Source organism: Homalodisca vitripennis, chromosome X, assembly GCF_021130785.1.
Source record: "Homalodisca vitripennis isolate AUS2020 chromosome X, UT_GWSS_2.1, whole genome shotgun sequence".
Taxonomy (NCBI): Eukaryota; Metazoa; Arthropoda; class Insecta; order Hemiptera; family Cicadellidae; genus Homalodisca; species Homalodisca vitripennis.
This window is the reverse complement of record NC_060215.1, coordinates 104,883,672-104,902,757: the sequence shown is the minus strand read 5'-3', so window position 1 is coordinate 104,902,757 and position 19,086 is coordinate 104,883,672. Positions and strand designations below refer to the sequence as shown.

Genomic DNA, 19,086 nt, shown 5'->3' with positions numbered 1-19,086 from the left:
ACTAAATATGTCCCCCAATATCATTGTTTATACATCTTTTTTTAATAACATCATGCTATTTTCAGTGTTAGTATATCTTTTGCACAGTGTTTCCAACAGACAATATGGCAATACTTTTTATTATTTATTTATTCATATAAGTGAACACCCAACAGCAAACCTTATCACTACAAGTTTTCATCAAGTATATTTAACCTTGAATATACCGTAAAAGAAATACTGACAGTATTATGATTGTGGTAATACAAGCGTAAAGATGCATGAGAGAAGAATGCCTCATTATGGAATACATTAGGTGAACTAAAACAAATATTCCTATTCCACCAAAACCATTGACAAAGTGTTGAGCTTGTTTCTTTGCAACAGTTCAAATGCTTTTTTATTGAAACATTTCTTCACGATTTAAAAAGTTTATATGGTGTGTATGTGGGTATAAACACACGTAACAAAGAACTATGATTCATAAATTGTTTGTTGCATGCCGGTGGTACATTTTTGGATCACCAATAACACCTTTCAATTTGAATTTGAAGTATTTGATGTGAACACTTGGTTAGCCCCTGTCATTCTCTTTGAGCACTACAAAATATCTGGGATGTACAAGTCACTGCTGACCCCAACATAAGCTCAGACTCTACGTTTCCGACTGACAGTAGATGGCGTAGCTATTTATGTTAACGAAAGACTTCCTTCAGATATGTTTTGTCTACCTGATGTGCACCCTGGAATATAGTACTGTTAGTGGTACTCTGAAACAACACTAAGAGTTCTATTTGCACTGTTTAGTTAGTCATATTAGTTATACTTGTTTAAATTTTTTTCATATTTGTTACTTTGTTACAAGGCTACTGAAGTAGATAATGAGACATAACATGGTGACACAACAATGATTTAAAATCCATAATGAAAGGCTAAATACCTCCCATTTGTCCCATTTAACTTTTCACACAGTACAGCATATAAAATAACCAACAGAGTCACTGCCATCTCAGCACCCCTAATAGATCATTTAATTGGAGAAAAGTTAGTTCAATTGGAATGCTGTGGTGTAACTGATGATCTCTCTAGTATTACGTGTTACATTATGAAAGAAATAAGAAGAGAAAATTTGTTGGTTGTAAAGGTTATTCCATTGATTTAAATAAAGTTATTACTTGTAAGCAGACATTGATTGTCAAAAAAAATCAGTCAAGACTGCAAGTGCCAAAAATATGCAAGATTTACTGAGAAATTCATTACCAACAATATAAATAATAGGTCTTATCAAAATGCACTCATGGCTGCTAGCTCAAGGATCCCGGAAATATTGAAGGGACTATATATTGTTTTTATACTGGTACTCAAGCTCACAATCGTTACAATCGTGCTGTTGTACTTTAGTATTGTTTGCCATTTATCAGAATATTAAATAAGATTTATTTTAATTGTTCTCTACTCTACCCAGGCTGACAAAGCCTACAACTATTAACTTGTTCGGTTTTTAAATTAGTAATCATTACAATAGGATGTATCCAATCAATTAAATTATTTATTACATTGTCAAACAAAGTAACCAGTTTCAATTTTTTTTTAATTATCGAGTCAAGGTAAACAACCGACTTTGTAAGTTAAACGTTTGAATAGTACAGGTTTTTTTTTTTTTTTTTTTTTTTTTTTTTTTTTTTTTTTTTTTTTCTTCGAAAGGTCATATATCAATTGTGAGGGAACAGATAATCCCAGAACACAGAATTAATTGTTTTCCCCATAGAATTAACTCTGGATAAGATATGCCAAAATTTGGAGGTCTGGGATATGATTCTCAAGATTTTAAAATATGAACATTTGTAAAGTTACACATAATTTTAAAGGTACTGTAAGCCAAATATTTTTGTGATAACAAAACTTAATTATTGTTTTGTTTTAAAATTGTGAGAAAATAACTGTGAAATATAGGTTTTTATCTATTTCATTGTATTCACTGTGGATTTAAAGCTAAAAATGCTTCCTTTCATATTTACTTTCACAATAATCCCTAGATTATTTTGGCATGCAACATGATAATTTTTTTAATCCTAGCCTCAAAAGTTCAAATATTTTAAAACTCTCATTTTAAAAGTAATTTTATATACAACTAAAATTCTGAGTATATTGTGAAAGCAAAAATGAAAAGAAACTTTTATCTTCTCACTAATAGTCCATATGACAAACACTTAAAACACTACATTACACAGTTTATTGATCGCTACCTTAAAACAATGAATATTATGGAATTTTGTTTCCACCAAATCGTTTGGCACACACAGACGTTTAAAGTAATGTAAAGCAATACAAATAATCATATTTTTAAATCACAACATTCAAATCCCAAACCACTGGATTTTGATATACAATTACTTATAAATTCATGAAAACATGTTCAAACTATTCTCAAGGTTTGATTTTGTGGGGGAAACATTTAGTTCATACAGTAGGATAATTTGTTCTCTCACAATCAATTAGAGGTTACCTATATGAAATAAATTGCCATAAATCTGTGAACATCACCCAGGTTTTATAATTGAAACTTGTTACTAAAAGAAACACAGTAATTAAAATGTATTTTATTCCCTAGTTTTGCTGTCATCCTTGGGAGATTCATGATTTATGTTATTTTATAAAACTATTTTTAACATTAGGTGATCATTATAAATATACATTTTAGAAACTGTTTTGAGACTTTGGCAACCACTTCAAGGAATTGAAGTAGTGAGGAGTACTTTGTAGTTGCTCCTTACTTACTGGATTGAATTTTCTAAATTCATTTCTAATAATTATAAACACACACCACAAAAATAAAACCTTATTAATGGATGGTTTGATTTGTAAATTAATGAAGAATTTCAGTACTAATTAGAACACATAACACTTATTTATGGAATAAATAATTGTGAACAATAAGAAAGTAATAAAAGATTTTTTACTATGCTGTAATAAAGAGAAAATATTTGTTCATATTCTGCTAAAAGAGAGGACATCATCAAATATTTTACTAGGCTTAAACATGAGAACAAATTCCTACCTAGATCCTGCAAAACAAGTCCCGAGACTTGCGACCTTACAGCTCAAGGTAATCTAGCTGTCTAGTCTTATGTATCCTTTCCATAATTTGTTGAGCAGTGCTATTCTCAACAAAAATCAAATTATATACAGTTACCAAACCCTAAAGTTGTAATATCTTGAATGATATTAATTATAGGGAGGTAACACTGGACAAACTTCCACGTTTACACAAAAAATACAATAAATTAAATATGACTGTTATGTAAGTTATTATATGGAAAGTTAATTAGCTTTCCCACTATAGGTTTTATCTAGAGAAAATGTCTTGTTTGATTACCAACACATTTCTATCTGGCATTAAATATTATAAAACTTGCTATGAAAAATATGATATCTTTAAATTGACTTGTATTTTGCAGACAATGTTCATATAAATTGTGTTAGGATCGCACAGTTTATAGAAACTAATTTTTAACTTTTAACTAAAACATATTAATATTATAATAATAATATGAATGAACAGATTTGTAATGCTGTGCAAAATAATTAACCAACATTCTTGTACGATTTCTTAATAAGTTTGCAAGTTTGGCGAAAGTCTGCAATAATAAGTTTTGTAATAAAAGAGATAAGAATAGCCATTGATAAAGAGATAAGTTTTTAATTCACTGAAAAACACTCTTTGTTATTCTGAATAATATCCTACAACACACAATGGAGGAGGGTATTGAATAAGTGATTGACATTTGCAAACAATACAGCAGTGAACACACGACACCAATAGGCTCCAGTATTTATTGATCTGTTGAAGGTCAGTGACAAGCGACAGGCCAGCTAATGTTTCTGTTGTAACACTTGGAAGCATGCGATACAGTGTTTATTGTCAGTTACATAACGTCATCCAGTAGTACAACATAAAATTGCAGTACGTAACTACAAAATATTTAAATAGTTATTTTAACTGCTATGTACAACAAACTAAATAAAAGCTGGAAATGTGCTAAAACAAAGTATTTAGCTATTATTCCAGCTTTTAAATAATTTGCAATAAAATTAAAGTCACTAACCTTTTAGTTTTTTATGCATTTTTGTTAACCTATACTTCAGTGTAATGTCCCCAGTTATTTTGCTACTATTTCTTGGCAATCTATTCATGCGTGTAGTTATTGAATGAAGACTAAAAGTATGAAAATATTCAACAGCTTCGGAGAAATATTTTACATGGTCAGTCACAAAGTTTGACTGATTTTGGTCTATCAATGACCCCACAATTGAAACTATTTATTTATTTATTAAAGGCATGTTCAATTTAAGCAGATTCTAAACAATGCTATGCTGTTATAGTAAATCTTTTATATAATCATAAGAGAACATATGATATCTACTGTATTTTGAAATACTATAGAAAATATTTGACAATTTACTGGTTTCGCCATGGCAATAAAGATTTTTCATGGATTAATGGATTTAATACAAAAATTATTTGTAAACCATAATCTAAAATAAAAAGTAAAAAAAGCTGAGTGCTCAGGTTATATTTCTTTAAACTTAGCTCAAAGGAATTTTAAAAACTAAACCCAAAAATTATAGTAGAAATTGTTTTGTTACCCGTCTTTTTACATTTTAGAGTTTCGGCTTTAAGCAGTATATATGACATTTAAGCACACAGTAAGATCTACTACAGAAGTGGCTTAGACAGACATTATACAATACCTAGCTTAACACCTCATAAACACTGTACATTAACAACAAGCTTAAATGTGTTATTATTACATGTGATTTATACAACAGGCATCCTACCTTTATACTGAATGTGGTCAATCAAACTGCCCAGCTGTCTAAAATGTCCTCACTATTCAAATATGATAGAGAATATTGCTGAATGTCTAGATTATATATGACAACATTGCACAGATTTATTCATACTTGGTGAATTGCTACTTTATTGATGTATAATTTACTTTAGACAAATTAAGTTAGTTTGCTCAGATTATGATTAGGATTCCACCGACTCAATAATAATTCTCTATTCATGTATTCTAACTATTCCTTTGGATAATAAAATGGCTAGCAATGATTTTACATGCAAACAGGTGCTGATCTGTTTCACTGTTATTGGTGGACGCACATCAAAACTTTGCAGAAAGTTATTTTTTGCACGCTAATTTATAAATTGGCTATAACATTTAAGATTATGTTATTATTTTGAACATTTTCAATGAATTTATAAACTTTACTAATGTGGTAATCGTTTTTAGTCTCTTTATACAAGAAAAAGAAGTAAATAATTTTGTTTTATTCTTAGAAATTTTGTGAAACTAGGAAATCACTTCAATTTTCCAGCTCACACGCTTTGGTTAACATCTAAGTTATTGACTAAAAATGGCTCTTCACAACGATGCTGAAAAATCTCAAGACAGTGTTAACAATGTTTTTACACAGCGTGAATCTACAGAACTTAGATGGTAGTGATAATAACAACCATAAGTCTGTACTGAATAAGTTACAGAACAAGGAAAGTTTTTAAAAGTAAAACTTGTTATATATTTTGTATGTAATTAGAATAAACCTTGTGCTTAACTCATACAACACCACAACCTCAGCACTTTGGTGCTGTATGAGGCAGGACTACTGTGTGTTTATGTATCTTTGTATAGGCTACTTATACATCTGAGAGGTCATATGTTTAACAATAAACTATGATTTCTTGTCATTTTGATTGTTGTCATTTAGTTGTATTAATCATTCAGATATTTTTGTAAATCAATGTGGTTTATAGGAATTTTAATGACAGAAATAGAACTCTTCGCCAAACCATTTATGCTTCTTATAAGAATATATAACTGTGGATAATCTGTTCTAATACCAGAAATACTTTAGTTAAAATAATTTAAATTTGGACATTCAACCCAATTAAAAAGAATAAAAAATAAACACGAATTTTGAAATGAAATTCGGATTATTAAGAGCTGTGCAAAGATGTTTTAGTTTATAAAAAGGTTAAATAAAATGTACTTTGGTTTGGCCAAAGACAATAGTACTTCTTTACACAATCAAAATTAACACTGCAATGGTGTGCTATTATTTTGTTAATATGGTACTCTTATGAAAATTAAGGAAAAGAATAGAAGAACTAAAGAGAGGAAAGTGGAATTATTTTTAAGTTAAATAAATAATTAGAATCAATAATTTTCCAGCAATGTATCATATACAGGGATTTCCATTTTAAAAATAAGTAGGAAAGCTCGTACCACAAAGAGGGTGGTACCACATTTTGTGTTAACTGGTAATCCACATTGGTTGAATAATATCTCAAAAACCCTATTTAAATCAATAAATTCCCCAAAAGTTATTTTATGGAACAACTTTTCAACACTCTCTAAGTGAAGTGAAAAAGTTTCAACTATGAAAATGCATAGATAAGTTTAATTTTCTTTAAAATGTAATTTTAAGTTAGTTATACTGACATACATACTGTACATTTACTTGAACTTTTAATTTAAATTATACAAACATAAATAATTATAATATAACATTGTAAAACACAAACCGTTTATATATTTAATCTCTAAATCACACTGAAAATCATAATTAGGGATTTAACAGTGAGTTGTATTTTAACTTTAAAAACTTTGTAATAATTTTTTTTTTAATTATTGCAAATGAACCAATAACGAGTTGGTCAGTAAATTACTGAACAATAAAAGGTTTATAATTGTAATTTTGAAAGTTTTTAAACTACTGAACCAACTAGTAACAATCATTAAAGGCCAGTCTTTAAACTACTTACTTGTTGTCATCTTAAATCATAACCTGTCAACAACAGCTTAAACACACCAGATGAACCAAAACTAAACCAATAAAACACAAGCTTGCTGTAGGGAGCAGTAAGCCTGTCTAGCTCACCACAACACAGACTGGGGCACAATGGGAGATGGACCTCAAGCAATTAAGCGTTCCACTCTCTAACCCTGCTTAATTAATCTGTATGTCTGCGACCAGACGCACTTCCCACACTTTCTTCAGTGATAACAGGAAGAGATTAGATGTGGCGGCACTCGTCTTTACTCTCCGCTTCTATGCGCAAATTGGCCTGTGCGCATATTTCCTTGGAACGCTTTGGAAAAGTAAAAACCAAGTAGCCTAGGTACTTTAGTGAGAGGTGATATATTCAAACATTACAAACTAACTAACAAATATGCATGTGATGAACATCTGATTAACTTTCATAGGAGCATTCTCATTTACTTTTATTTCCACATTCTTCACTAATTAGCTGGGTGTTGGAGTTAATCGTTTTGTAAGATAGTACAGTATCAGCGCATTACAAAATGTATTATGAACTTATACTTCAATTTTTAGTCTTTTTTATAAAAACTAATAGTAAATAAATAAACATTATTGGATTATACATACAAAAAATTTGTGGAACAACATTTGTGGAAGCACTGTTTTTATAGTTAGTTTAATATTGGAACAAAGCTTGTGTTATTTAAGATGTGGTGACATTCAGTATAAATAACAATAAGAATAGAGCCAGTTTCTCAATCAATAATTATCATATAGACATGTATTAAAGCTATATTAATCACTTATGCATTAAGCAAAAAGAAGATAAAAAATAAACTTCAAAAGAGAAAAGGGAAAAACCATTTTATTTACAAATTTGTTTTATTATTTAAAAAAGTTGAAATTTTTGTCTAGCTATGAGTTTGGCTGTAAAAATAGTGCTTGTAAGAATGCAACAAAACGTTTATCCATGTTTACTCGCACCCAACTCTAGTCTGTTTGGCCTTTGGTTCTGTGAGTCACAGGATGAGGTTGATTAGTTAGTGAGCATAATTGATCCTTCCTCCTCCTCTCCTGCCAACTCTCTTGTACTCTACCCCCCTCTTCCTCACTCTCTGTGAAGTGATTCCATTTCCTCTAACAATCAGACTAGTTTTCTCGGCTGATCTCACCTTGTAGTAGGTCACCTTATATTGTTCTTTAATTACAGTATTGTATGATAATCAAATCCTTAACCCCAGTACAACATGGCAGAACACAAAGAAAGTTTATAAACTCTTCTACATGCCATCTAAAAAGCCCCATCTTTCACTTAGGAAGCACCATCTAAAATATAAACTGAATAACACTCATGAAAATGTACTTTCCTTTAGTCTTTCCCTCTCACTGTATACAGTTTAGTTTTGTTAATGGCTAAGTCCATTATTCTGGGTAGCATTAAGTAACAATTAAATGCTGATAAGGTCAGTGTATATGGGTTCACTTATCATAAAATAAAATAAAATAGCTCTTTTTAGAGTACCTCTGCCACCAACTTTGATTGGTTTAGAGGCCAACAGGTCTACACTTTCTCTAATATGGCGAAGGCTAAAGACACAAGTCCTCCATGGCGAACATCACAAAATGCAGCTTATATCTTCCCCTAATCTCATTTTATATTTCATCACTCTTGCAACAATGCTAAAAGTGAATCAAGAGCTCAAAGTTCCAAATTCTCAAAAAATATTACTTAGTGGCTATATGCGCCACGGAAAGTAAGGAATATACAGTTTAAATTGATAACGAACCACCATTTTGACCATTTGGTTTTAAAATACATAATATGTCATGGATTTTAGAAATTTTCTCAATTTTCATGATGGTAGTTATCCTAAGTTTTTATAAAAGGAAACTTTTTTACTAGAGGCAATGTTCATAGATGGATTGTTGCACCTAAGTTTTGTATGTTGTACACATGTTAAATAAAAAACATAAAAGAATGTCTTATTGTAACAGACATGGTAAGGGCTAAGAAGACCTTGCAACCCAGCCTGGCACTAACAACTTAAAGGTGACTTCTGTACCAACAATGACTGGACAAGACAGGTTTCTGCTAAGACACTATCTCTCCTTGGCTCATTTACCTTAATAGGGACATTTTACTACTAGTACACCAGGCCATTGGCAATTCAACGTTCATTTGAATTTTAACTTGACTTCTGAAGTAGCCCACGAATTTATTAATTTAAATTATTGTAACACTAGTTTGAAATATATGCCCCACTGAATTTGGTAGTACTAAAAACATGATATTTCTGTTTCTATTGAAGGCAAACTTGAAATGGAAAAGATGCAAAATTAATTCTATATAGTTAATTTTCATTCTAAAAGTCATTTAATAGTTTTATAACAGCAAATAAATAACCAGTGTTATTATAAATTCTTTTCCCGAATTCTTTGGAGTTGAAATATGGGGGTTTTTGTTAAAAAGGAGACAGTAGGTTTCTCTGTTCAGCCGCTATACATCAGGGATGAGTGGTCTGCTTCACCATGTATATTATTAGACTTAAAAGAAAATCGTTAGAACCTAATAAAATTGCTTTTTGACAATTTTTCATCAAACTACGATAACTTTTCTCTATATTAATTTATTTATACTAGAATGAGTTTGTACTCACTTTGTATATCTCAGATCTTGTACGACTATAAAAACTTTTCTAGTGTGTATGGATTTTCAGAAATTTTCTCTACAGAATGCCCAGATTTTCTTCATTATATTTCATAAAAACAAAATGGCAGTAAAACATGTTTTCCTACAAGTTATTATAGTAAATTTTAAGAGTATTTCTAATAATGTTTGAATAAAATAACTTTATAAATACAACGTAATATGCTTGGCACTATGCAACATCGTTACTGGCAGATCCACGGTTATAGGGCTAGTACAACTAATAATTTTTATTGGCATAGAAAACTTAAATTTTATTGTCAGGGATGCAAATTCAAACTTTTATGTTATCAATTTTTATTTAATTATAAATCGATGTTTAAAAAAACAAAGTAAGATAAATGTATAAAAATCTAAAAAATTGCAAATGTTTTATAAAGAACATATGATTAAAAATATATTACTGATTAATAATAACCAGATGTATACAAAACTGAAATCACCAAAATCATGATTTGAGTTTTACACTCTTGAAAATAAAACCTGCTTCACTAGATTTTGCATATAAAATATGTTTTAGTCAGTCTTAAGTTCTAAGATCTCACTTATTCAAATGTCTACTGAATTTGTACACAGAGGAGACCAAATACATTGCGAGTTTAAAATATATGTTACCTGATACTACCCTGAGGGGATGTCGATTTACAATAGGCTGGTGAACATATTATCAGTTATCTTATCAGAGACTGACAATGATTATCTATAGTAAAGAAGAGGAGTATACTGCAAAGTCCATTCCAACACATTAGTCTTATTAGATAGTGGTATTATTGTTTTTACAGTCAGTAAACATATTAGTTCTGATCATTTTTGCCAGTTTTAATTTGGTGTTTGTCTTGATTTATAAGAACAACAAATATTTTGATAGAAAATTCATTCTATTCTTTATATCTATGGGAACAAGGATAAAGAGGTCAAACACTCCAAGTAAAAAAAAAAGAAAAAGAAAAAAAAAGAGTATTTTGCTTTGAACTATCAAACAAATTTAGAACATTCTAATGTTACTTATATAGTATTTATTGTTAACTCCTAGCTGTTAATTGTTTATGTAGATTTTCCTCTTTGAATATAAAAATGGCCAAGAATACTAATTCTTGCAGAAGACACATAATATAGTTTTTAATTAATTCTCAAAAGTGTTATGTAATTTTATTATTTAAACTTTAATTATATCCACACAAGGATATAGCCTAATAGATAGATGGACAGATCCTATCAAGGAAAACCAGTAGGCTATTGATTGGATACACTGAGAAAAGCACAAAAACATAACCTGGTGAATATCTAAAGTGAACTATCACGGACTGAGTCTGTCCCAAATCTGCATCATATGACAGGCGGAAGTTCCACCCTGCACTTTCAATCACACTACCGGGCCCAATTATGCATGGAAGATCTATTAGACCTGCTCAACAATGAGCTAGAAGACAAAGAGAGACGGATGATGAAATTTGTGTCGGTGCTGGGTGCCGTCATGGTTAGGCAGTGGACCGTGACTCCTGCCTGTAAGTTTGTCTGTCTGTCTCTACCTGTTCTTTCTTCAATATTTTCTTACAACTGCTGTTAAGAATGTTTATATGCTGGTACCAGCTTGTAAATGTACTACAAGTTGAAGTCTGCACTAAAAATGTTTGATCAAGTCCTACAAATTGCTTTTCAAGCTTTGTAGTACCATACACAGTTCCATAATCTTTTGCAAACTATAAAAATTTGTATACAATATCAAATTATTCGACATTTTCAGAACTAAATATCAACATAAATTTAACCTAATCTTATTCCAAATCCTAATATACAGTTATAATTCGAAGGGCTGCCATTGGTAATTAGGAAATATTCTATACAATCTAATTCTATATAATCTAATTCAATATAATCTACAGAAACATTATATTTCTAATCTAAGTGGCTAAATGGATATATAAACATATAGTTCAACAATAAACCAAATCATTTATAATTTTGAAAAATATTACAGCGAATTACTGATGGTTTCAAGAAAACTGACAACACAAATAGATACAAATTATTTCATACGCTCCGATACAATCATGACTATTTTAGTACAGACTGCACTATTCCATTTCTTTCCAACTGCAACATCTGTACATCAAACCTAGATATTTTAAAAACTCAGGTCTCATGAAAATGTTTAATTCATTAAGACAACTAACTTTATATTAAAATTGAAAAAACTTCAGCAAACAATTAAACACAACTGAGTAATTTCAGATAAACTAAGTATCACTATTAAAATAAGGTCTTCAATAGTAATATCTAAATTAAAATATGAAATTGTTATATCTCATGAATCTGGAAACAGCCAAGGGAATATGTTGGAGATACTCCTTGGAAGTAGGCCTACTACAGATTGATATTACTGTCTTAGATGTTAGACATGTTTATTAGACTATTTATATATTTATAATCACCCTGGATGTGTGTCTGAAAATTATATTCATGATTACGTTTTAAAAAATGGCACTCGCTTTTTGAAACTTTTTAAAACATCCTCCACCACATATTCTTACTAAATAGCATACTTTATACACAGAAACGTGTTACAAGCTTTAAAACTCTTAAATTATTCAATTATTAAATACAAACAAAATATTCTTTGTTTAAATCGTGTTATTAACGATGGAAGGTTTGAAAGGATAACAGGATTTCAGACATTTACCATCATAATATGTTACAAAAGGTATAACACGTTTCCAGGATTGGAATTTATCCTCTTTGTCAGGTGGCGGCATGTATTAATACAAACAAAAATGTATTGTTATCCTTTCCAGCAAATTATGTTAGAATTGCTGAATACAGTTGGCAGGCAAAATGCCAAACTTCTGGATCAACTTTGATATCAAATTATATACATTAGGGAGTAATGTTTAGAATATGAGTGTTTTTTTTTTTTTTTTTCAGAGAATGTTTTCAGACTGACATCAAAAGCGACTCTCCTATTATGTTGCTGGTAATGGAAACAAACTTATGTGTTTTGCAATATTTTTATGTGTTATTAAGAATACTCTACTTATGTACTATAAAATACAATTTATAGTTAGTACAGCACTTTGTTTAGCTTGTAAATAATAGTCTATTCTAATCGTAGGTAATTGTATTAATATTTTTCTCTAAACAATCTCAAAATTTTCTGAAAAACATAAAAAATTTGCTTACCCCAATTGCTAGGAGATATATACTGGTCTTCGAAGACCACCCCTTAAGGGAGATGTACGCCCGAAAATTAAAAATTTTTATTTCTTTTGTATTGTTTAGTTTGTTCTGATTAAATGATATATAATACATGCATATACGGATCCTAAATAATATAAAAATAATATTTTTTCTTGGCAATTTTCTTGCATAAAGCGTCCACGGACGACAACCCACAGCATCAGCTTTGCGACATATCATGGTGTAGGTATAAGCAAGCCATTCGGGATGCTAAAACATATGAACATAAAAATTCACTGAACCAGCCCATAAGTGATCTGATAAAACCTATATTCAGGGACCTGGCAAAAACTGAGTTGTTAGAGAAATGTCTGCACGGCCGCACTCAAAATATTAACGAAAGCTTCAATTCTGTTCTCTGGTCCAGAGTGCCAAAAAATAACTTTGTAGGACTACAAACTCTAAAGTTAGGCACATATGATGCAGTTATTACTTTTAATGAGGGCAATCAGGGGAGATTAGCAGTCTTAAAAGGGCTTGGGGTCAAAATTGGCAAAAATTGTGCAAAGTGCCTTAGTGAAATTGATCAAGATCGGATGATAAAATCAGATATAGCATGTGAAGAGAAGACAAAGCTAGCCAGAAAAAGGACCAGGATGATCAGGAAGAAATTCCTCGATGCTGAGAAAGAAAAGGGTCAGAATTACGAAGCTGGAATGTTTTGAAATATAAGTAAATATGTGTTTATCATGTTTTCGCGATTTCCCGAAAATCTATTTTTTTACACAAAAGTCCCATTATCTCAGAAAGTAGAAGGCCAATACATTTCAAATTTTTACAGGTTATTAAGAATGCCTGTTTACACAACCCCTACTAGATTTAGACTTCTAGCTCAACAATAAAAAATTATTTAAAAATAGTACTCCAAAATTATAAGCAAACAAATTTACAAATATTTAAAAAATAAAAATAATGCCAAAAAGTTAATGGAATTCAATGAAATTAGTAGGGTGTCTTTAGAATACTATGTTTATTGTAGGGTAAAAATTTCAATTTTATAACTCTGATACTTTCTGAGATAATGGGTTATATATTAGCATATGTTTAACATTACGGGCTTATGGGCGTACATCTCCCCTTAACACTTCCACGATTTTTGGATTCATTGTTGAAATATTCAATTATATTTTGTTTGTCCAATTTTGAGTTCAAGGGCCCTTTGTCAATCATAAAATATTAGAATATTATCAACAATACAACACTGAACTAAAATTTGTTTGTGTACTTACAACAACACATACTTCAGTGAAAATCAATACTTACTTCACTGGTAGGCCTTTTTACATTACAACACTACAATGTAATTTATAACATTTACTGGTCTCATAAAGTAAACACAATAAACTACTAGTAACTAAGTAGGCTATTTGTTAAGTGATGTTTGAAAACTAATTTAAGTACCGTACCACAACAGTAACATATCTAGCATAATTTTCATTTGTTGGGTCTTATTGAACTTTACTACCCTTTTCCTGACATAATTATCATTTCTATGCTGTGTCAAAAAGCTGTGTAATATAAACTTGTGGCTGCTACATCAGAGCTGTATTTGCCTTTGTATCTCTAATCTTACATTCCATGACTATAGGCCTATTTAATATTTTTAATAAAAAATATGCACTCTAAAGCATGCACTTAGTTAGGGTTACTGTGCATTGAATAGAAACACAACATGGCTGTTGTGGTACCTGACTTATGTATGCCACAACACTCTGGTATTTTTTTAATTTTTTGCTTTAAGGGGACATGGACCTTAAAAAAAAATTTTTTTGTCTTTTTGGGGTATTTATTGTTTATAGTAGCTTAGTTCATTACGAGTATTTTGATATATAACACATATATTTTTACAAATAATAGGTTATTTGTACGAACTAATTTATAAACTCTTGCATAACAATCTTCAGGTAAATTTGTCAGTAACGTGCTCAGTACCGTAAACCGTCCTGCATTTGTTATAGTACACACATCTTGATTCATTAGATTTGTTTGGCTTTGGTTTTCATGCTGTTGGACTGGCTAAATTGCAGTATGAACACAGATTTTTTTCACAGCTGTTTAAAATAAACAAACATCAGTGAATTTATTTAGTGATCTAAAATCCAAATGAGTCTTTTAATGCCATAATTTGGAAAAGATTGCCTAAGACAATTTTTGTTGGGATCACAACCCTGAAAGTAGGAGTATATGATGCTGTAATTTCTTTCAATAAAGGGGCACTAGGAAAATTTAGTGTATTAAAAGCATTAGGCCTAAAAACAAGCAAATTTTGTGAAGCGCGCCTACGTCAGATAGACAGAGTGCGGATTCAAAAAGCGGAGAAAAAGGTTCTTGATGTGGAAAAAAGCAAGAGAAAACATAAGAGACAAGAGAAAAGGAAAAGAGATGATAAAGGAAAGCACACAGACTATGAAGCTGGATGTTTTAGTATGTAAGTAAGCATTTTTTGTAAATACAGTGAATGGTTGATCTTTTATTGCGTTTTCTGAAAATAAGTATTTTAACTCACAAAAGCCCTGTTTTCTCGGAAACCATTAGAGATAGACATTTCAAATTTTTACCAAAGCTTACTATCACTATTTTACACCTATAGAGGCAGAATTATAATGTTTAATCAAATAGGTTACCCATGAAAAAATATTTTGTGAGTAAAAACAGGGGTTTTTAAAACAATATTTTAAAAAAATTATATTTTGTTGCTCAAAGAGGTTACAGTTTTAATTCTGCCTCCATGTCTTCATAAATACCCCCCAAGTAAGCTGTAAAAATTTCAATGTTCTACCATTAATAGTTTCAGAGATAATGGGGCATAAAAACAGCAAAATTAACATGGGCGGTATAGAGTGTTCCATGTCCCCTTAATATACTTTGTTGTTATCTATTAGGTCAGTTATTAAACTGAGGAAGAGACCAGATTGCAGATTCGAACATAGTGTTATTGATTGTTTGTATCACTGAATGGTGGAAAATGTCCGGAAAAATCCTGTTTTCTTCTCAATCCTTCCACTGTCAAAAACAAAATTCAAACAAAGAACATGTTATAAACATCCATTATTTTGAAACTATCCTTTATTACTAGCTCTATATCAAATGCTATTAAGACAAATCAGTTTAGAAAATAAAAATGCTGTAGGCTAACTCAAAAGGTTTAGGACTGAAGAATTTTTAAGTACAAACAAATCAGCATGCATAATAATCAGGATGAATTAAATTTTTCTGTTTAATGGAAAAACAAACTCTTTAAGAAACATGTTTAGATAAGAACCATTTTAATTATATAGAGTGAGTGTAACCACTTTCTGAAATTTGATGCAATGTTTCAAAATCACAATGTAGGTCTATAGATATCCTACTCATAAAAAATAGCACAAGTAGATAATTTAAGTGTTGCTGATAGTACGCTTTCCTTTGATAATGATAATAAAACACAAAAATAAACTAATTGTGAACTTTTTAATCCTCTTAAGAACACCCAATGAAACAAAGAGCAAGTCTTTATCAGGCTATGTAAAAGCAATTCATAGAGTTTAAGAGAAATTGCTGGTCTATAATTAAGTAATATGTCTATTTCCTTTTACTTTATTTGATAAATTATAAAATAAGCTTCATGTATGTATGCTTTTTGCTTGGATTTTATATGGGTAGGCGCCTATATATTTATATTGCAACACTATATAGAAATTTGAAATTGTTGAAAAATATGTTCAATCACCAATACCCACGATTAAACAAATAAGGATAGAACCTACTAATATTCTTAAGAATAATGTATTTATACTTAATTAAGGTACAGAAAGAAATTCCTCTCTATCATAGAAATTCCAAAAGTCTGTTTCTTTATTGCTAAGCAGTTATTGGTATATTATGACACTGAATATACAAGCTTCTTATTTACAAACTGCAGTATTTCTTTACTTTGATTATCTGATAAGGCTACAGATTCTCAAGTACATTTGACCAATATAATATAAGGGTATCGGTGAGATTATTGGCCAAAGATGCGTATCACAATTTTCATGTTGGCAATGAACAAAAACATTACAAGAGATAGTACCGTTAAGTCCAATATAAAAATTCTACATGAATCATCACAATGCTTGAGAGCTAAAATTACAACAAAATTAACAAACCATATTATTCTACGTAGCAACAGAACAATGGCTGTCATAGTTGTTTACTTTATTGCACACTGCTTTGATATTCTCTGATTAACCAAAAACTAAATAAAATCTTTCCTTTTCATTCTCACACATCAAAATTAACTTATGACAACACCCACTATATAAATTGTCATAAGTTTCAGCAGGCAACATCACTTTTGTTGTAAATATATAAATACAAAAGACACAATCCATCTATACTAAATGGCCACATCTTTCTCTTGGACTATGAAGCTAACTATAATTAATTAGCCAATAGGAAAATTATGGAAACAAGAATGCAAATAAGATTTACAATGCCTAACAAGACCAAAAGAATAGAGAAAAAACAACAATCTTCATCACTAAGGAATAAACTGTTGCAAAAATGAAAAAAATATGAGAAATTAATAAAGAAACCCTATAATTACCCTCAAACACAGTTGGTAAACAGTTGTTTCTGCTCAAAATCCCTGTTTTTTTTCAGGAAAATATTGACAACACATCCCTTTCCTCCTAAGCCTGCCCCTCCATAGTATACTGCACACCACCCAAAATTCTGATTTCCCTGTTCCCCCGAGATAGATGGAAAATCTTAGGTATTTTTTTAATACTCTATTTGAAATATACAAAAAAAACTGCAAATTGACAAACAAAATGAAGACTTTTTATTGGCTAGTAAAACTGAGTTTAACTTAATAACCTAACATTGGTTATATAATGTTCTATAAAGGTAGTCAGTCCTATTAAAAAAGTATGTTTAACTGGATGATTAATTATTATTAATTGCACCTTGTACTGACAAAAATGTAATTAGAAAATCAATAAATTTACAGTACTCATTAAAATATTATAAAACACGAAATAAGTATTCAGAAAAAACATACTGACATAATATATAATAGTTGAATCTACACTTTTGATTGATATACAACACTTGATCAATAGGATACTTATAATTTTATATGTAGCCTATCACTTGATTGAAATACTGAACTAATGTATCAACATGGTCTGCATCAACCAGGCGTTGCATTTATTTTTACACTTCATTAAAGTTTACAAACAACTTTTTAAAAGTAAAAGTACCTCTTTTTAGCTTAATTCATTAGGAACATGCAATTTATTGGGGTATATATTTCAATTGATGGTTTAATATCTGATAAATACAAACACGATACATTGTCTAAATTCCAGTTGATGCCCACTAGGAAGGTTAATAAATTATTAAAAGTAGTACCAGATCATTTTTAGGTTATGCACAAAAAGGTTAGGTTTTTTACTATACAAAAGTTCATTTCAGTCACAACAGAATGTGAACCTGTGCTATATCTAGGACCTAATTCAGATACAAAATCCGACAACTTAGAATACAGCCAATTATTTCAGGAGGATAAGAGCGATAATTTAACTAGAATAATGCTCAAATAATGATTTCCCACTCCAGCCAATAATTTCATATTTACAAAAATAAGTGTAAACTATTTACTGTTACTAGAATATTGCATTACTCTCAGAAATTTACAGTACCTATTCACTCCTACTAGAAACTTTCAAAACCTATCTGAAGTTGGTCTACAAACAGTTAAAGCCACTTAAATTACTTTCCAACAATCTGCTTCAGTCATAAATAGAATTTATAAATTTCTTTCTTTCAATGGTTCCATAAAATATCTTCTTAAATTGAAATTAGTAACAGAAGATGTTCAAGTCTATATATTCAGTATTAAATCAACAAATAGAGCTAACCTTATTACAATTGGACTCACAAGTTCGTCATTGTTAAATGTTCACAAGTTTCACTTTGCATGTTTTATTAATTTTTTTATGTACTTATGAAGTAAATAGCAAAGCAATATAAATCGTATAAAAGTAAGGAAAAACCAAAAAATTATCCAACATAAGGGAAATAAATCACTCAATGTACGAAATTTTAATGCATCCTATTATATACCCACAATAATATAATTTTAACAAAACAATCACTAAAAAAAATAGGCTATCTAACCATAACAATCAAGATTATTATTGTATTGCGGGAACTAATAAAAATTAACATTAACCTAACAAGCCTACTTGACCATCACTTGTACATGCTCAGACCTTCCTTACCTGAAAGCTTACTGCCTTATCCGAGGGCATAATAGCCTGCTTGAGGGCCTATTGCCTTAGCCGAGAACACTTAACTGAAGGAGTACCTCC

General features: G+C 30.2%; 1 protein-coding gene across 3 annotated transcripts in view; it reads right to left on the bottom strand.

Moving 5' to 3' along the window:
- Positions 1-19,086, bottom strand: part of LOC124369774 (coronin-2B-like) — a 101,665-nt gene that overhangs the window by 81,789 nt on the left and 790 nt on the right. Inside the window, exon 1 of one of the 3 annotated variants that reach the window (XM_046827862.1) lies at positions 6,809-6,965. The exons of the other annotated variants lie outside the window; for them this stretch is intronic. The gene's annotated coding sequence lies outside the window, so the exon portion shown is untranslated. Of the gene's footprint in view, positions 1-6,808; positions 6,966-19,086 lie in introns of those variants that run through there. 3 annotated transcript variants of the gene reach the window in all.